Source organism: Schistocerca cancellata, chromosome 6 (assembly GCF_023864275.1).
Source record: "Schistocerca cancellata isolate TAMUIC-IGC-003103 chromosome 6, iqSchCanc2.1, whole genome shotgun sequence".
Taxonomy (NCBI): Eukaryota; Metazoa; Arthropoda; class Insecta; order Orthoptera; family Acrididae; genus Schistocerca; species Schistocerca cancellata.
Genome location: NC_064631.1, coordinates 245,604,350 through 245,623,628, shown reverse-complemented (window position 1 = coordinate 245,623,628; position 19,279 = coordinate 245,604,350).

Sequence of the window (19,279 nt, the reverse complement as noted above, 5' to 3'; positions counted from 1 at the left end):
ATCTGCTACACAACATTTCTGTCAATACAAATCTTACAAATGTTCGCACTCTCATAAAACGTCCGTAATTCTTTTTTGTGGGGATTAGTTAGTCTGACATGAAATTCATTACAACAGACTTGTAATACAAGATAGGAGCTATATGAGTAATTCTTTAAGAGTTTCAGGTTTGAAAAGTATTGTATACAATTGAATAAGTTCCTTTGCTCTACGTATTCTATATTGGATTTACCCGTATGATTAACATAAAAATTTTACTAACGAATGCTTATAAAAAATGCCCCAAACCATGGCGATATTACATGCAAACAAAAACAAATTATGTGTGATATTAATTGATGAATTTCATATTCAAATGATTCACCATATTTATTATTTTAGCCTATTGCTTCCCTCTGGTAACACATTAGTTTCCAAAACTAGATACTGCAGATGTGTGTGTCCCTTTACGTTTTCCTTTTGTTTCTGTTTATCTGTGACTAGCCAGAAACAAGGAGCATGCGCATAGCTATCTGAATGACGTCATGCATGTATTCACCCTGAGGCAGCAGTGGGATTGAAACGCAGAGGATCGCTATCTTCGAAATTTGTTAGTACCTGGATAGAATTTTGATCCCTTCCGCTCTGAGTAGCTACCCCGCGGCGGTGGTTAAATTAAAACGTGACAGTTTGCATTTTACCGAATTGTCACAAACACAGACTTTCCAGCTCTCAGTCCAAAAGAAATGAATTCTTCAGTGATACGGCGACACAAATATCTAAAGGGCAAATAAGGGTCACGTAACATAGTCACTGGAAACAAATTTTTACATTTAGGATGCTACAACATCACAGGCTTTTTCTGCATTTTGTTGCTATCAATCAGACCAAACGCTCTTCCTTATCGTTCGTGAATCAGATACTAAATAAGACATTTTTTATGGCCACAACATACGTTCAAGTAATTAGAAGCACTGGATTTAAACAGTAGATAAAGCAATTTTGTATGTGTAAGGTTCCAATCATCTCTATTTACATCTCGTTTATTTAAGGTACCTTGCAAGGATTCGTAAACACTACTGCTAAATTATGTTATCGAACATGAGATCCATACTTAAATGAGAAATGTTTATATTATGCTTTATCTCCAATGTTCTTTCAATATGGGCCTTGACTTTTGATTTAAATGGAACGTTGATACTTTTTAGATTTTGTAGAGTGCCTAGTCAATGAACAGAAGTATCAGATAACTGAAAAAAATGTGACAATTTACGCAGAGCGGTATATCAGTATCATCTCTGTCACCTGCAATGAACTGAATTATTAAAAAGATTTTCGTTCCAATAGGAAATGTCACAGTTCCACCTTAGAATAATATTGCTTTGAGGTAAAAGATTAATGTCCTCTTGTAATCTTCTGTTCTTCTCTTTCCATTATGACCTAGGCCATAGGCCTGTTCCCTCTCCTACCCTGCCATCCTTTCCTCGGTAATCGTACGGATCTTGTTCCTACAAGTCTGAAATTTAAAGTTTGCTTTGGCAGTCTAGAATCTGGCGTTCTTTGTAGATGTTCTAACCAGCCTTTGTCGACTGGACTCGATCTTCTGATTTACAGCAAATATCCCAACCACTTGTATTATGTCTTTGTTTTTTAGGCTATCTAACCCTGTGGACTTCTCCTAGAAATTTCGTTTCTGCCTCTTGAATTCTATTTTCTTGCTTTTTAGCAGTTGTTCAAGTTTCATTTACAAACACCAATTAGGTGGGGGGGCTTCCATTATCATAGAAAACTTGATTTTCGTATCTTTGTGTGGTTTGTCCTTAGGATAATTTAGGTTAAGTAGTGTGTAAGCTTAGGGACTGATGACCTTAGGAGTTAAGTCCCATAAGATTTCACAACATTTTTTGAAGTTATCCTTCTAAATCTGCAGGCTCAGTCAGCTTTCCCTTTCATTCTGATATTGTTGCGGTATTAATGTTTCTTAATTTCAGCTCTTTGATAGCTTCGTTTCTTTTAAATGTGGGCCTTTCACCTAGTAAGTGTAAATGATGATTTTTTCCACTATCCAAATTCCTTTACCTTTTCCTTGCTTAGGTTGTCTTGTATTTAATCTATACAACTAATTTCTTTTGAGAATATGAGTAACTTAATGTATCCAGTACTGGATGCCAGCCTGTAGCCTGGCTAGAGATGTGTTGGGTCTGCAACTTTTGTCTTCACGACTTGGCAGTAATTTTTGAACAAGGTTCACTTCCTCTACCCTTTCGTAAGCCAGTCACCTAACTGTAAGGCAGCGGTCGCTTAATTCTTCTTCATGATTATTTCACTGAGCAAGGTTGACTTAACCATGTGTGAGAGTCCTTCCTGTCCCCTGTCTGATCCCTCCTCGCTACGGTCGCAGGTTCGAATCCTGCCACGGGCATTGATGTGTGTGATGCCCTTAGGTTAGTTAGGTTTAAGTAGTTCTAAGTTATAGGGGACTGATGACCTCAGAAGGTAAGTCCCATAGTGCTCAGAGCCATTTGAACCATTTTGATCCCTCCTGAAGGCCGTCTAATCTGGAGTCTTCAGGGAAGCTCCCATCAACATAACACTCAGGGCATAACTAAGGCGCTAGTTTCCTCACCACAGTAAGGTGGCTGTCCTGAAAGCAGACCTTCTGTTCTGTTGTTGAACTCACTTGCCCCTATATACTTAGAAAACAACTTTTTGCAGTCACAAAGCGTGGCAACATTAGACCCTGACAAGTTGTTCTCAGGTGTTAGACCAATAATTACAGAGGCGGCAGATGCAAATCAGATAGCAAGCGGTAAGAATTTTGAAAAATTTCCGTGTACGAACAACTGTTCCGGATAACGACAAGCGCAGGCACGAAGATCAAGAACGATACAGCAGAGAGGGCTGTGAGACGACGTCAGCCAATAGCACGCTGACTAGGACGTCACCACGACAGGAGCGGCCTCTACACGAAGAGAACAAAAGCGACGCGCCACCTAGCCTCAGCCGCAGCAGACTGGAGAGGACTACAAAGGCGAGTGAAGGTTGGATGCATGCGGAAGTGTACCACGTGACTCACAGCCAATCGCGCGCCAATGACATTATTGTCTTCGTTGTGTGCGGGTCATGCTGTGTTCGGAAGTTCTGTTTATTTCAGTCGTTGTGTTTCGTGCTGAGTGTTGACTGCCTTCATAGTGTTCATTATGAGTGATAGTAAGCAATCACGCCAATTGCTACACCAACAGGCAAGAGGAATACAGTAGTGTTTCGTGTGTACCAATACTTTAATAGACGATCTTCCACTTAATCCACGCCGGAACAAGGCGCGGGTCACGCCGTTGCCAAATGCCAGGAGCAGACAGCTGAAGCCTGTAGTGTTGACTTGTGGACCATTCAGAGAACATCCAGCGAAGCTAAGACGTCTATGCAAGCCTGCGGCTCAGCTGTTTTCAAATCACCAGGGAAGCAACACAGCTGCAAAAAAGAAGTGGGTGAACTAGGCGATTTCGTAAAATACGTTTTGCGGCATATAGTGTTCAGCATGTATGCTGAGGGCGAGTATCGAACAGCAGAGAAACTAGTTTCGCATATGAAAGAAGCTGAAAATTTTAACCAGTCAGTACACGCAGGTGGTCTGTCAGACCAAGGAGAATATTTTCACATTAATGCAATGTTTCAAAGTTGTTTCCAAGAAGCTATCTTCTCAGTACCTTTAAGCGAGTGTTATAGGAGTCGTTTGGTATGGTGTATCTGGTATTTCACCACTAGCACTTCCCATTAGCTCACAACGAAGAGGTCTAGGGTCTCACAGGCCAGCCGTGTGCACTGGTGTTAGTTTATTGTTAGCTCCGCCAAGGTTATTCACGCGCGCGCATATTTGCAGTATCTGCTTAGTTTAGTGGTAGAACAGATTTCTTCGTACTTTGTACCTTATTTTAGTGTGTTGTAAGTGTTGTAACTGCATCATGGCTTATTCTTACGAGGCACAGGAGGAGAGAATTAGGAACTTGATTGAAGAAGTAATGGCTGAAAGTGACACTGGTGACTCTGAAGATGAAGAAATCGACTTTGAAGAAATCCAGGACCCAGAGTGGAAAAGTGATTCAGGCACCGAACAAAAAACGTCGAGTGATGAATCACAAGACAGTGATTGTGGTGCTGACAGTGATGTGTTTGTCGGTAAAGACAGAACAGTATGGAACTCACGTGCTCTGCCAAAGAACTCCCGCACACGTTGTCATAACATCATAACTCATTTACCAGGTGTGAAAGGTGCTGCGAAAAGTGCTACAAATCCTCTACAGTGCTGAGAACTGTTTTTGATGAAAAAATTATACACATACTCGTTTACTGCACTAATAGGTACATTCGAAGTATCCAGGGAAACTTTTCAAGGGAAAGAGATGCACAACAAACTAAGAAAGCTGAAATAAAGGCCTTTTGGGGATTATTGCACTAAGCTGGTGTAATGCATGCCCATCGACTAAGTCTACAAGATTTGTGGCGAACAGGTGGCACAGGAGTTGAAATATTTCATCTCACAATGGGCGTAAACAGTTTTCGTTTTCTCATTCGATGACTCAGATTCGACGATAAATAAACGAGAATGGAAAGGGAGAAAACAGATCACATGGCGGCGATAAGACAGGTGTTCAGTGTAATTGTTGAAAACTTTCAGAAGGCTTATACATTTTCTGAATATGTGACAGTTGATAAAAAACTAGAAGCATTCCGTGGAAGATGCAGATTCCGACAGTACATGCCAAAAGAGTATGGAGTAAAGATTTTTGCAGCAGTGGATGCAAGAATGTTTGACACATTCAACATGGAGGTGTATGTTGGGCAACAGCCTGAAGGCCCTTATAGACTGGACAACAGACCAGTTGAACTTGTTCAGAGACTTTGCCAACCTATCCTGAATATAGGCCGCAACATAACAATTATTTTACAAGTTACGAGCTTGCAAACACATTGATTACGAAGAAGACGACCATCATTGGTACCCTGAGGAAGAACAAGAGAAAGTCCCAAAGGGATTTCTTAACACTAAAAACCGACAAGAAAAGTCATTTATGTTTGGGTTTCAGAGAAATTTCACCTTACTCTCTTATGTGCCGAAACGAAATAGAGTGGTACTACTACTGTCAACGATGCACCACAATGAAAATATTAACGAAAATACAGGGAATGATAAAAAAAAACAGAAATTATCACTTTCTGTAACCTTACTAAGGGTGAAGTTGACGTTGTAGACGGAAAGAGTGCAACATATAATGTAGTTAGAAACACGAGAAGATGGCCAATGGTTGTTTTTTATAGCATCACGAACACAGCTGCGATAAATGCTGGTATTATTTTCAACTCAAATCAGAAAGAACAGCTGCGAAGAAGAGAGTGTTTGAGGCAGCTTTCTTTTGCGCTTCTGCATGATCATCTTCACCAAAGAGTAATGTCAAAAAAATTGCCATGGAAGATAATTGAGAGAATTGGAGAGCTTTGCAGTGTGAAAATTTCTGAAGTGGAATCAATTGCGACTTCACGAGGACGATGTGTGTACTGCAGAAGCAAAAACAGAAAAACAAGATATATCTGTAAGTACTGCAGAAAATACATTTGCCTTGAACATTCTGTTACTGTGTGCCAAGACTGTATCGACAAAATATCTGATTAAATACACGCATTATTTTGATAATAGCTAAATTTTATGTATCTCCATTTGTGTAATTATTTTTGACCAAAATATTAACTTTATCCCTTAAATATATTTACTAAACTGATTTTTAATGATATTATTTCATTTAATAACGCTTCCCTCCATAATATACATCTAAATGCAAATTCAGAAAGATAGAAACTGCAATGGTGTGTGAGACCAGCTGCGTGTACTGCCATCCTGTTTCCAGGTGCGTGCACCTCCAGGTTAACGGAAGCAAATGAACCATGTGAGGAGACTGAAAGACATTAGGCTCAGGTATCAGAAAACAAAAGGTGGTAGGATATTATTAGAGGAACGAAGCGATATTGTAGTGGCAAGGACCGTGTTTTTGAGAACAATGCAGGGGATCAGAAAAGCTGGCTCATCTCGAATTTACTACTTAGATGAAACTTTCGTTAATCAGAACCACGCAAGGGTGATGTGCTGGAAAATGAGCGATGGGTCTGGTTCATTAAAAGTTGGTAAGAGTAACAGAATTATAGTGATTCATGTCGAATCAGCAGATACTGGCTTTATTCCCCAGGGTAAGCTGATTTTGAAGACGTCTAAAGCTAAGAATTCTGAAGATTACTACTCTGAACTGACGTACAGCGTCTTAAAAAGATGATTTACGTAACAATTATTGCCACATATTCCCGCATCTTCAGTTACAGTCACGGACAATGCGACCATCCACTCAGTGCAAGTGAAAAAAGCTCCAAATACGGACTCCCAGAAGGCAGACATTATTGCATGGCTGTCATCTAATGGAATAACTCATAACTCGTCGCATACCAGAGCAGAATTGCTGGTTCTTGCCAATCAACACAAGCCCGCATACAGAGTTTATGAGATAGACGAGATTGCAAAGCAGTATGGACACCGTATCGTTAGATTACCCCCATATTGCCATTGCAACCCCATAAGACTGGTATGGGCTCAGGTGAAAGTATATATGTTGAGAGACACATGAGGTAACAGACAGCATCTCAACATTTGCATGGGCAGCTTACGTAAGACAAGCAGAAAAACTGCAGGATGAAGATTACAACAGGGAAATTGGCAGGGACACTTTTATGGAACCATTCGTCATAAATCTTGCTGAGTCTTGATTCTTCTACTTCAGACAAAAAAGACGATGGCATAGATTTTATGCACTGAAGTATGTAAGTACCAATTACTGCTGCTTATGACTTTGTGTGAGTGCCTGTAGCAGCATAAAAATTATTAGTAGCTCAAGTTTCATCTTTGACCTCGTAACAATGCCGTTTTCTTCATAAAACATATTTCGTTCAATTAAGTACACATACTATAACGCCATAGTAGATTGCACAATGAAAGAAAATTAGCTTTTAGTAACAAATTAAACGATCTGTTTTTGATATCCTTATGGTCAAAAATTATGAAAACTTGAAAATGCTCTAAATGTATTCGATCTCTGTGGGTGCCTAATGTAAGCAATGCAAAAATACGTTTGATTAACGAAGCAAATTTTTGTTGCTTTTCAATAGATGAAACATTAAACATTGACAGTATTTAAAGAAAGAATGAAGCTACATCATGATTACTGGCAAAATAGTGTGTGTATCGTCTTGAGACTGAAACTCTTACGTCTGTGTTTGTTTTACAAATAAACTGTACTTTTGGAAGGGATCCACCTTGAGCAAAACCAATTGTTTCTTTTTGTGCTATCACCCAGAGACGTTACGTTGAGGTTTCAGCATCATCGCTGGGCATTCATTTGCTTTCTGTTATACAATAGGGAAAACATTCGTTAAATTAGAGTTTTTAAAAAAGTTTTTACAAATCTGAAAACACTATATTGTTTTACATATATACCTTGTTGCCACCAGCATTGGTTTTCCTGGTTTTTTTATGTTTTTCTTTACAGCTGTTTTACTTTCAGAGTCTATCGCCATCAACCATATAGAAATTAATGTAGAGAAATTATTTATCTCGATATTTTATACGATTTGGAATGCTGCGATTGAGTTCAACATTAATTAATTCTATGTGGAAGGTTGTGTGTACGCACTCGTAAGGATTCTCGTTACTAAGAATTCAGTTCTTAAAATTCGCTGTGGAATGATGTTTATGCTAGCGCGCCGTCAACTATCTCAGTGCGTGAGCTGACGGAAGGAATTGGCAGCGCCGCAACATATCTTCCCTCCCCCCCCCCACCCCTTCACTCTCTCTCTCTCTCGGCGCAGAACGCGCGAGGCACCCGCCTTCGTACCTGCTCTCCATTCTCGGAGACCCGCACTAGAAGAGCCGCACTAGAAGAGCTGCAGTGATATTAACGATAGCAGTTACGAACTTGAGTGATTAACTTGGACAGAAACTGTATCTACCAAAGGACATTGATTATCTGCATGTCGCCAATGGCTTGCGACCCATCATGTAGAGGGTTGGGTTGGTTGGGGGGGTAGACCAGACAGCGAGGTCATCGGTCTCATCGAATTAGGGAAGGATGGGGAGGATGTCGGCCGTGCCCTTTCAAAGGAACCATCCCGGCATTTGCCTGGAGCGATCTAGGGAAATCATGGAAAACCAAAATCAGGATGGCCGGACGCGGTATTGAACCGTCGTCCCTCCGAATGCGAGTCCAGTGTGCTAACCACTGCGCCACCTCGCTCGGTTCCATCATGTTGACACGAAAGTTAAATATTTCCAATTAAATTATTGTAATAAACTTCATTAATATGATCTGCTTGATTGTTGTCTAGTTATCCGAGATAACGGCCTCCTAGGCGCCCTATAAGAGACGAGTCGGTAGGATTCCACAACAATTATAGTAGTGAAGCAGTATAATAGTCTTCCGTAGTGTCACAAAATTGTTAACAACCTACAACTATCGCTTAAGGAATCGTAGATAACACGAAATTTTGTTACGTTTTGTAATTCAGTATATTATTACGGATTGTTATGAAGTAGTGCAATAAATTACAAAAATATTAACATAATTACTATTACAAAAGTCGTTTTTTGTTCATTTTAGCTCTGATGGGCTAATTAACATGTGGAGAATTTCTTTGACGGTGGCCAGTCAATGAAGAGGAGAAAAGGTCGAATGTGGGAAATATTTGTTCATTACCCTCACTCGATCTCGTCTTTTTCTTTTCTTTTCCTCCTGTGGTGCAAACAAGTGCTGCAGCCCACAGAAGTACATCCCCAAAGACCTTCTGACTATGGCTTGTACACTGGCCATATTACTCCTGTTGCGTCTGTCTTACATGGTAAGAAAATGCACTTCAAGATGTCTAGATAGCTGCTAATTTATTTCATACCAACAGCTCTTCTTAATATTTTGTTGTGTTAAGGACTTTGAAGAAAACGCACTAACAAAATTACTCAACTATATGACAAATATGCTCCAATAAAGACCAGAAAAGTAAAAAGGCAACCTGCACCTTAGCTGACTGAGGAACTAAAACAGCTCATGAATCTCAGAGATGCTGCACATCGAGCATACAAGATACACCCTACACCTGAAAATCATGCTGTATACAAGCAGAAACGAAACAAAGTCAGTCAAGTGGTGAGAAACGCTAAGCTCAGACATGCCCGTACATTAGCTGACAATAGATGTAGACCAGCTATCCTGTGGAAAAATCTCCGTAGTCTCGGTTTAGGCAAAATAAAAGTTGCAGAAAATCACATGGTCCCAGCTGAAGAACTAAACCGATTCTTCACATTACCTACAACCAAAATTGAACCGCAAAAAAAAAAAAAAAAAAAAAACAGAGAATCATTGATTACTTCATGGGGATGAACGACTGTAGCAAAGAAAAATTCTGTCTACAGCACGTCACTTGCAGTACTGTCAAGAAAGCCAAAGCCATAATGCGGATTAGATCAGCATCTACTGGGCATGATGGTATCACTGTCCAGATGGTAAAACTTATTATTGACCAAGTACTGCCCTCTATAACAGACATTTTCAACGATTCATTAATCACAAGCGTTTTCCCTGAGGCCTGGAAACTGGGACAAATTAAGCCACTGCCTAAAAAGGACATCGCCACAGCACCCTCTGATTACCGCCCCATCTGCCTTCTTTCTGCACTATCAAAGGCCTTAGAATATATAGTTCATGACCAGCTCACCAACTACCTAACTACTAACAACCTACTAGACGAATACCAATCAGGTTTCCGTAAACATCGAAGCACAATATCCGCTCTGATAAAGGTGACAGATGACCTGAAACTTGCCATGGACAGACAAGAAGCGACTATCATTTGCTTCTTAGATTTCAGCAAAGCATTTGATACTGTCGACTTCGACATCTTACTGGCCAAACTTATCGGTGTAAATTTCTCACCAAGTGCAGTGCAATGGTTTCGCTCATACATGACGTCTCGTCAGCAACGCGTCCTGTCTGGGAATATAAAACCACAATGGCGGCAGGTAGTGTCAGGCGTTCCCCAAGGCTCAGTATTAGGTCCTATACTCTTCTCTCTGTATGTCAATGATGTGTCATCGGTTCTGACCTATTGCAAATACCATATGTATGCTGATGACCTTCAGTTGTATCTAAGTGCGAAACCAAGCAATCTCAAGAAAGCTATTGAAAATTTCAATACTGGCCTCGATGCACTGTCAAAATGGGCACAGGACATAGGTCTAAAACTAAACCCATCTAAAACCCAAGCGGTACTTGTTGGTCACTCTAAGCTCATTAGCCCAAAACATCGGGAATCCGTACCACCTATTATCCTAAATGGAACAAATATTAAATTCTCTCCCTCAGCAAAGAGTTTGGGAGTAATAATAGATGGAAATCTAAATTGGACAGAGCACGTAACTGCAGTGTGCAAAAAAGCATCAGGATCCCTTCATGTCCTACAAAAATATAAAAAACTCTTCCCTTTCGATCTGAAAAAGAAATTAGTACAAACTCTTATACTCCCAATCATTGACTACAGCGATATTATCCTACAAGGCCTCTCTCAGGAAAATTCCCGACGTCTAGAACTGGTCATGAATGCCTGCGTCCGATATATCTGTGACGTTCGACTTTTTGATCACATTTCACCAGCATATGCAAAATTGTCCTGGCTGCGTGCAGACAAACGCTGAGATTTCCATACACTCTGTGTCATCTACTGCCTTATAAATGTACACTGTCCCTCATATCTCTCCTCGTTCCTAACGCTCATTTCGGAACAACATGACAGAAACACACGTTCCCATTATAATAAAATCCTCTCCGTTCCACTGCATCGCTCGGTCACCTTCTCCAAGTCCTTTACAGAAGCGGGAACCCGACTCTGGAATAACCTCCCTCGTTATGTTAGAGAACTTAAAAACATGTCTGGATTCAAAAAACAGTTAATGACGTATCTACTTAAGCAACATTAATGCCTTCCTCTGTACATGAATGCACTTCACCTCATTACTCCCCTCTTTCCACCTCCTTAAATTTCCCTTCCCCAAAACTCGCTATACTAGTAAACACTACTTTACACACCAAGATATTATGTACATCTGCACAAACCTTCATTACTATTGCCAATCCTTCTCATGTTTGTCATTATTATTTGATTTTTTTTACTGATATTATTATTGCTTTTATCATAATCTGTATGTATAGCACCTTTTGTAAAAATACTGCCAGCATTTACTTTATTAGGTCTTAGTCATGTTTATCATTATTATTTGATTTTTTTTACTGTTATTATTATTGCTTTTATCATAATCTGTATGTATAGCACCTGTTGTAATAATACTGCTGCATTTACTTTATTAGGTCTTAGTCACTACTCTTTATTCATATTGTCACTAGAGTAAGCTAATTTTCTCATTTAAACTATGGTCATGATTTAACTCTGATGTGTGAAATGCTGCATGTGTGGAACACTGGTCTGATGTAAGAGAGGGCCTGATGGCCCTGATCTGATCAGGTTAAATAAATAAATAAATAAAATAAATAAGTCGAGCACTTACAAATTGTAAAACTAATGCTTGCGTAAAATTTACCTAATAATTTTGCGAATTTTAACTATGTAAAATAAACAATTACACTGTTGTATTCTTAAGACAGTCTGACTACGAAACCACACTACTGTCTTGTAGATGTTAAGTTTGGATTGAACTGTCATCGTAAATAGTTTTAGCATAAAGATTACAAAATTCGTTTTTTCTTATTATGTTAATCTTTTTGTAATTTAATGCACTACAATTTTCATAATAATCTGAAATAATATACTGAACTACAAAACGTAACAAAATCTCGTGTTATCTACGGCTCCTTAAGCGACAGTAATAGGTTGTCAACAATTTTGTGACACTGCGAAAGACTATTATACTGCTTTGCTACTGAAGTTGTTGTGGAATCCTACAGGGTACCTAGGAAGCTGATTCCTCGGATAACTAGACAACATACAAAGAAATCATATTAATGGTGTTGATTACAGTAACTGAATTGACAATACTTAACTCTCGTTTCTGCATGATAGGTCGCAAGCAATTGGCGACATGCAGATAATCAATGTCCTTAGGTAGATACAATTTCCATACAAGCTAAACACTCAAGTTCGTAGTTATTGCTGTCGTTGATATCACTGCAGCTCTGACTAGCGCGGCTCTTCTAGTGTGGGTCTACAAGTGTGGCTGAGGCTAGGCGGCACATCGCTTTTCATGTAGAGGCCGCTCGTGTCGTGGTGACGTCAGTAGTGGGACTAAGTTCGTACGACGACACATTGCATTGTCGCCAAATTTATTGAAGAAGGCGGCGCTGACGTCATCCAAGATGGCGGTATGTAGCCTTGGTAACAGCACATGATGTCATCCAAGATGACCGATTTTGGCGGGAAGATAGGCCAATTGTGCTATGTCCACTAACCAAATGCCAGAAAAAATGGCGCGAATTTTGAATTTTGGTGGGAAAATAGGTCAATTGGACTACATCCACTAACCTAACGCTCCAGAAGAAATTGGCGGCAAATTCAAATTCCAACAAGGGTAATGCATGCAAAACTGTATTGTCTTTATTATTATTCATTATTATTGATTGTCATTTATTAACATCCATTATTAGTTATTATTTATTATTATTATTATTTATTATTATTGGCCTACCTCCAGTAGCAGAATTGCGCCAAATTCAAATTCCAGCACGAGAATGTCTGCAAAACTGTACTACTCTTTATTACTATTACTATTCTTTATCATTCATCATTCATTATTATTTATTATTACTATTGGCCTACCTCCACTAGAAAATTGCGCCACATTCAAACATGATAATGTATCAAAAACTGTACATCCATTGTTTATTATTTATTATCATTTATTTTTGTTATTTATTCAAGATGTCCGATTTTCTCGGCGAGAAAGCCATTTGCCTTACATCCATAACAAAAATCTATCACAAGTTCAAATCCCAACTCCATAATCGATCACACGTACGAACTTTCGCGGTCACATATCTTTTTTCACTGGTAATCTATCAAAATCGCGTCAAATAATAAAGTAACCTAAGTCATGTCCTTTGACTTTGCAGGGGGACAGGGACTGAAGTCTTTATTTCAAGCAGCACGGTCATCACTTGTTCTCCAACACAATCAGAACACATCTTCGAGATCACAGCAACGCCCAATGCAGTCACCACGATGTCCGCGCTCCAACTGAATTAGTTCAAATCGTCGCCACCCCTCGCTCCGCCAGCAAGGGCGCGGGTTGTTGCCTATGGCAGTGACGTGAGGTGGCGCGCTGGGGCCAGCGTGCGCTGGCCGCTGGAACAGGGATTACTGGACACGCTGGAACTTGCCCAGGTTGACGTCATAACGGTCCCTTGTCCATTCACCATGTGTATTCGTCGCCTCCGCAAGTTTCCCGCCAAAATTGTTTGCCTGGAAGCTGAATCACACAACGGTCGGCCGTTCGGCTCAGCACGTGGTTTGACTAAGAACGCCCTGCCACACTTCTGGCGCGAAAGTTGTTTCCCTGAGCACATTCAAACCTGTCGTTGCCGACCGTTCGCCACCCACCACATGTCTTTGTGCGACCCAGAACGCCGTGCTACACTTTTGACACCAAAGTTTGGTCAACAGTTGAATCCGCCATGACTGTACAAGAGAACGTTTGGTTGCCACAAGACCCCTCGCTAAGTTAATTCACTCTCTCTTGCGCCGCACCACCGCCCCGCTCACGTCCGACCGCTTATATCACACACCCTCGATTGCCCCCTCCATACATGCGATGGCCATAGTCTTCTGCAAATATGGTAACACACACATCGCGCATTTAACCTATCAATTACCTAAGTACTTAGCTCCATTTCAGTTTTAATTATATTAAATAATTCAATTTACAATTTCATATACGTTTGCAAAGGTGTTCAACTACCTACTTTCAAATACTTTTAGAGGACCAGACCGCAACCTCTTCCTAGGAACCCTCGCCGAGTTTGAATTCTGTCAGTAAAGAAATGTCACTTGCGCTTTCGCTACCAACCTTAGAACATTGCACGTAAAGAAAGGGCACTTGTATTAACCTCATCCACACGACCACCACTTCCTCCTAGGATCAGGCGCCAAGTGTGAAACCTGCCAGTAAACAAAGCTCACTTGCATCTTCGCTACCAACGTAAGAAAATTGCTGATAATCGAAGCGTACCACCATCACCACTTCATAGGGGGGAGGTGGTAAAAGGACTCAGCCCACACTAAGCTGATGGAAGGAGGAAGGAGTGTACTTTATTTATTTGGGAGCTATTTATTTAGGGATGGAGTATATGTATCACAGAACACATGCTCTGACATGCCCCACACCATATAGACCGGCAAATCACTCCCACATAACTCATTTATAAGGCTCTAGACACGCTTGTTAATTGTAAACAGTTAGAAATAACGCCTAGCACAGCCTACAGATATGCGAACCGCTCGTAAATAATGCAAAATATTTATGTCCAAATAGCCAAAGAACTCCTAATTTTCGGAAATAATTTCAGTGCAGACCTGCAAACTGCTCCTAAATATTACAGCACAATGATGTGCAGACACGCTAAATAGTCATAAACTGTTCAAATAGCGCATATGAAGGTCTACCGACCCGATCCCGAAATAATACAATCAACGTGCGCAAGCACAGTCCATTGAGTACACAGGAGGCAGCTATAAGTGATGTATACCTCAGATGTCTAAACGCACACATTCCCTGCGCGGCTTCCGCAAACATGAAGTGGCGGCACCTCCCTCATACGTAACACCTGTAAAATTCCTATCCAAATACATGCTCACCTACACACACGTGCTTACATGATCAGGAGGGAGTGCAACCCCGAGCTTCAGCCGAACGCAGGCCAAAGTTGTATGTAGGTGCCCTTAATGACCGAGCATTTATTTACACACACAACACGCACTCCAAGGAGAGCAGTACGCGTTCGGCCTTCCTCACTCTATCTGCGGTTCGGCGAAGATGCTTCAGAATTTCATTCCGCAGTTGCAGAACCTGCTTTCCCTCCTTAGCGATTCTAATGGACCATAATTGACAGTTGATCGACACCTCACCACATGTGCCACAACCCATTCGAAGTGAGGCAGCCACAGCTTGCACCCGCCAGCGACCGCCCACGAACACCGGTGAAAGTTGCATTCCAAGCAGCACTCACACCAGTCTCATATTCGACACATCTACAGGTGCTGCTCATCTCTGCTGTTGAATGCAACGTGTATTGACACACACACACACACACACACACACACACACACACACACACACACGGTCATCCTTACTACTCGTCCCATAACATAAACAATAGTAACTTTACAATCCAATATAGACAAAGCCTACACAATGTAAGCCACAGTAACTTTGACAATACCAAGTACATGCCCCAATGCTCTCCATCCCTAAGGAAGCATTGTGAACCTGCTCTTTCTTTCTACACATGCGACACTCAGCGGTAATCAGCCCTTCTACATCAACGGACGGAAGTCCCTCTCAGAATTGTTCCACAAATTCGGCGATCGCTTCCCCTCAACACAAATGCGTTACTGTCTCTTCTTCCTTGCCTGCTCGCTTTTTTTCTACAAACATCTCCAGACTCATAGACTACAAGAACATACCAAAATTTTTCGAAGTACAGCATCCTGTAAACCACTGAGTAACTAGAAACAAACAGAACAAAAAATGATATTCGCACTCTCGAATACCGAAGTCGTTGATGTCATTATACTTGCAGTTAAATGTTACGCTCGCGGTCTCAATTGATTGGCATTCGACAATGAGCTAAGTATCGGAAATACACTCTCTTGACCCCTGTTACTCTGGAAATATCTCTACCGTCCTTACGACTTCCTCTCTACTCGTCACATAATATAAACAATAGTAACTTTACAATGCAATATATACAAACGCTACACGATGTAAACCACATTAACTTTACAACACAGTATATAGACATTTGACACAAAACAGTGGACTTATCCAGTATATCTCTACAGTACGCAAAAAAAAAAGAAAAATCCCATTCCTACAGTGTCTATATACCGCAACGCTCTCCAATCCTAGGAAAGCACTGTCAACCTGCTCTTCCTCTCTACGACCCGACACTCGGAGTTTATCTTCCCTCTTACATCACAGGACCTAAGTCACAATCAGAAATCATTTTACAAATTCGGCATCGTCCCCCCTCAGCACAAACGCCTTACTGTCTCTCATTCCTTGTCTGTTCGCTTTCTGCAAACATCCTCAGACTCATAGACTGCAAGAAAACATGTACTTTCTCCATAATTTTACACCATTTTAGCTGTACTTCACAATATCATGCACTAGGCTACACCCTACTGATCACTAGTTCATCATAATTCCTAAGATATAGACTTCAAATTAATTCTCTACAAACGCTGAACTTTATCTATGTGCAGTATGCCGTAAACCACTGAATAACTAGAAACAAACATAAGCAAAATGATGTTTCCACTCTCGAATACCGGTCTCAGTCATGTAACATATTCGAGATATTGGCTATAATTTACACGTCATCTAAGGTCTGTCCCCGGTGATATAGCCTGCGCTCTAGTTGTATGCAGCTACAACACTTTACACATGATAGGTTGGATGATTTGCGTAAAACTGTGTCGAAGTACGTTGCGTATAAATATCACTCCATTCATGTTCTTCTAAACTATATGCTATAAAATTAAGGCACTTTGAGATCTGTTACTATAGATTGATATGGTGTGCTAAGCTCCAAGACTTGATTACATCTCGAGAAATGTGGTGCACTTGGAGTGGTTAGGACTAGGAAAGCTCTATTCAGTCAAGAGAGGTGAAGTGTAGCTATATTCGTCTGCTCGGTTGAGGATTTCTTGGGTAACGATGTTGCAGGGTAGGCTGGTCAATGCCGAGGTGAGGATGGTCTTTTAACGTAAGAGGGCGAGATTGCTCCGTTACCGCCATACCCAGAGAGAATGATCGAGTACTATGCGCGAGGTCTTAGAAATATGTGTATCATTGTCTGGTATACTTCGATCGTTTTTATGTGTTCAAGAATTAAGTGTGAATGGATGTACTGAGCAGTCATCTATCAATACTCGCCATGATACTTTCAAAGTAGAGGAGGTATGATTTAGCTATGACACTGAAATTAGCTGTCACATGACTGACCAGTGTTGGACTTACTGTAAAATTTTTCGTGATATCAGCTGTGATGGATAATATTACAGTAGATTGGTGGTGTCTTATATAGCCCATCCTTGCATTGGGTACCACATAATGCTTGAATGACAATGCTTGTTTGAGTTGAGGAACAAATTTTGGTTGATAGACCGCAACTTCTGGGGTTGCTAGCAACGAAAACGGTGATCCAGTACTTGTGTGCAAAATGAAAACTCGCTAGAAATGGAACGCTCTGTCTTTAAGGGCGCCTACTGTTGTGGCGTAGCAAGACAGCCACGCCACTCGGAAGTAGCCGAAATGCACGCGTACACACAAGCCGGATGGCGTGAGGTCTGAAACAGGATACTTAATGAATGATATAAAGAAAAGTACGGAGCTTCTGTTTACTTAACTTTAATTCGTCCTTGTGGTACATCGCTCTTGATAATACAAGTGAGACTCTCAGATATGATTAATGGCGCCTTGCTAGGTCGTAGCCATGGACTTAGCTGAAGGCTATTCTAACTGTCTCTCGGCAAATGAGAGAAAGGCTTCGTCAGTGTAGTCGCTAGCATAGTCGTCGTACAACTGGGGCGAGTGCTAGTACGTCTCTCTAGACCCGCCGTGTGGTGGCGCTCGGTCTGCAATTACTGGCAGTGGCGACACGCGGGTCCGACATGTACTAATGGACCGCGGCCGATTTAAAGCTACCACCTAGCAAGTGTGGTGTCTGGCGGTGACACCACACCTACATACAACGTTGTCCTGCGTTCGGCTGAAGTTCGTGGTTGCGCTCCCTCCCAATCACATCAGCACGTGTGTTACGTAAGAGGGAGGTGCCGCCACTTCATGTTTGTGGATGCCGAGCAAGGGCTGTGCGTGTTTCGTCATTGAGGTATACATCACTTATCGCTGCCTCCTGTGTACTCAATGGACCGTGTTTGTCCCTGTTGATTGTATTTTTTGGGGATCGGGTTGGTAGACCTTCATATGCGCTATATGAATAGTTTATGAATACTTAGCGTGTCTACACATCATTGTGGTATATTGTTTAGGAGCAGTTTGCAGGTCTGCACTGAAATTATTTCCGAAAATTAGGAGTTGTTTGGCTATTTGGACGTAAATGTTTTGCATTATTTATGAGCGGTTTGCATGTCTGTAGGCTGTGCTAGGCGTTATTTCTAAATGTTTACAATTAGCAAGCGTGTCTAGAGCCTTATAAATGAGTTATATGGGAGTGATTTGCAGGTCTATATGGTGTGAGACATGTCATAGCATGTGTTCTGTGATACATATACTCCATCCCTAAATAAATTGCTCCCAAATAAATAAAGTACACTCCTTCCTCCTTCCATCAGCTTAGTGCGGACTGAGTCCTTTTACCACCTGCCCCATATGAAGTGGTGGTGGTGGTACGGTTCGTTTATCAGCAATTTTCTTACGCTGGTAGCGAAGATGCAAGTGAGCTTTGTTTACTGGCAGATTTCACACTTGGTGCCTGATCCTAGGAGGAAGTGGTAGTCGTGTGGATGAGGTTAGTACAAGTGCCCTTTATTTACGTGCAATGTTCTTAGGTTGGTAGCGAAAGCGCAAGTGACATTTCTTTACTGACAGAATTCAAATTCGGCGAGGGTTCCTAGGAAGAGGTTGCCGTCTGGTGCTCTAAAAGTATTTGAAAGTAGGTAGTTGAACACCTTTACAAACGTATATGAAATTGTAAATTGAATTATTTAATACAATTAAAATTGAAATGCAGTTAAGTACTTAGGTAATTGATAGGTTAATTGCGCGATGTGTGTGTTAGCATGTTTACAGGAGACAATGTCCAACGCATGTATGGAGGGGGCAATCGAGGGTGTGTGATATAAGCGGTCGGACGTGAGCGGAGCGGTGGTGTGGCGCAAGAGAGAGTGAATTAACTTAGCGAGGGGTCTTGTGGCAACCAAACGTTCTCTTGTACAGTCATGGCGGATTCAACTGTTGAGCAAACTTTGGTGT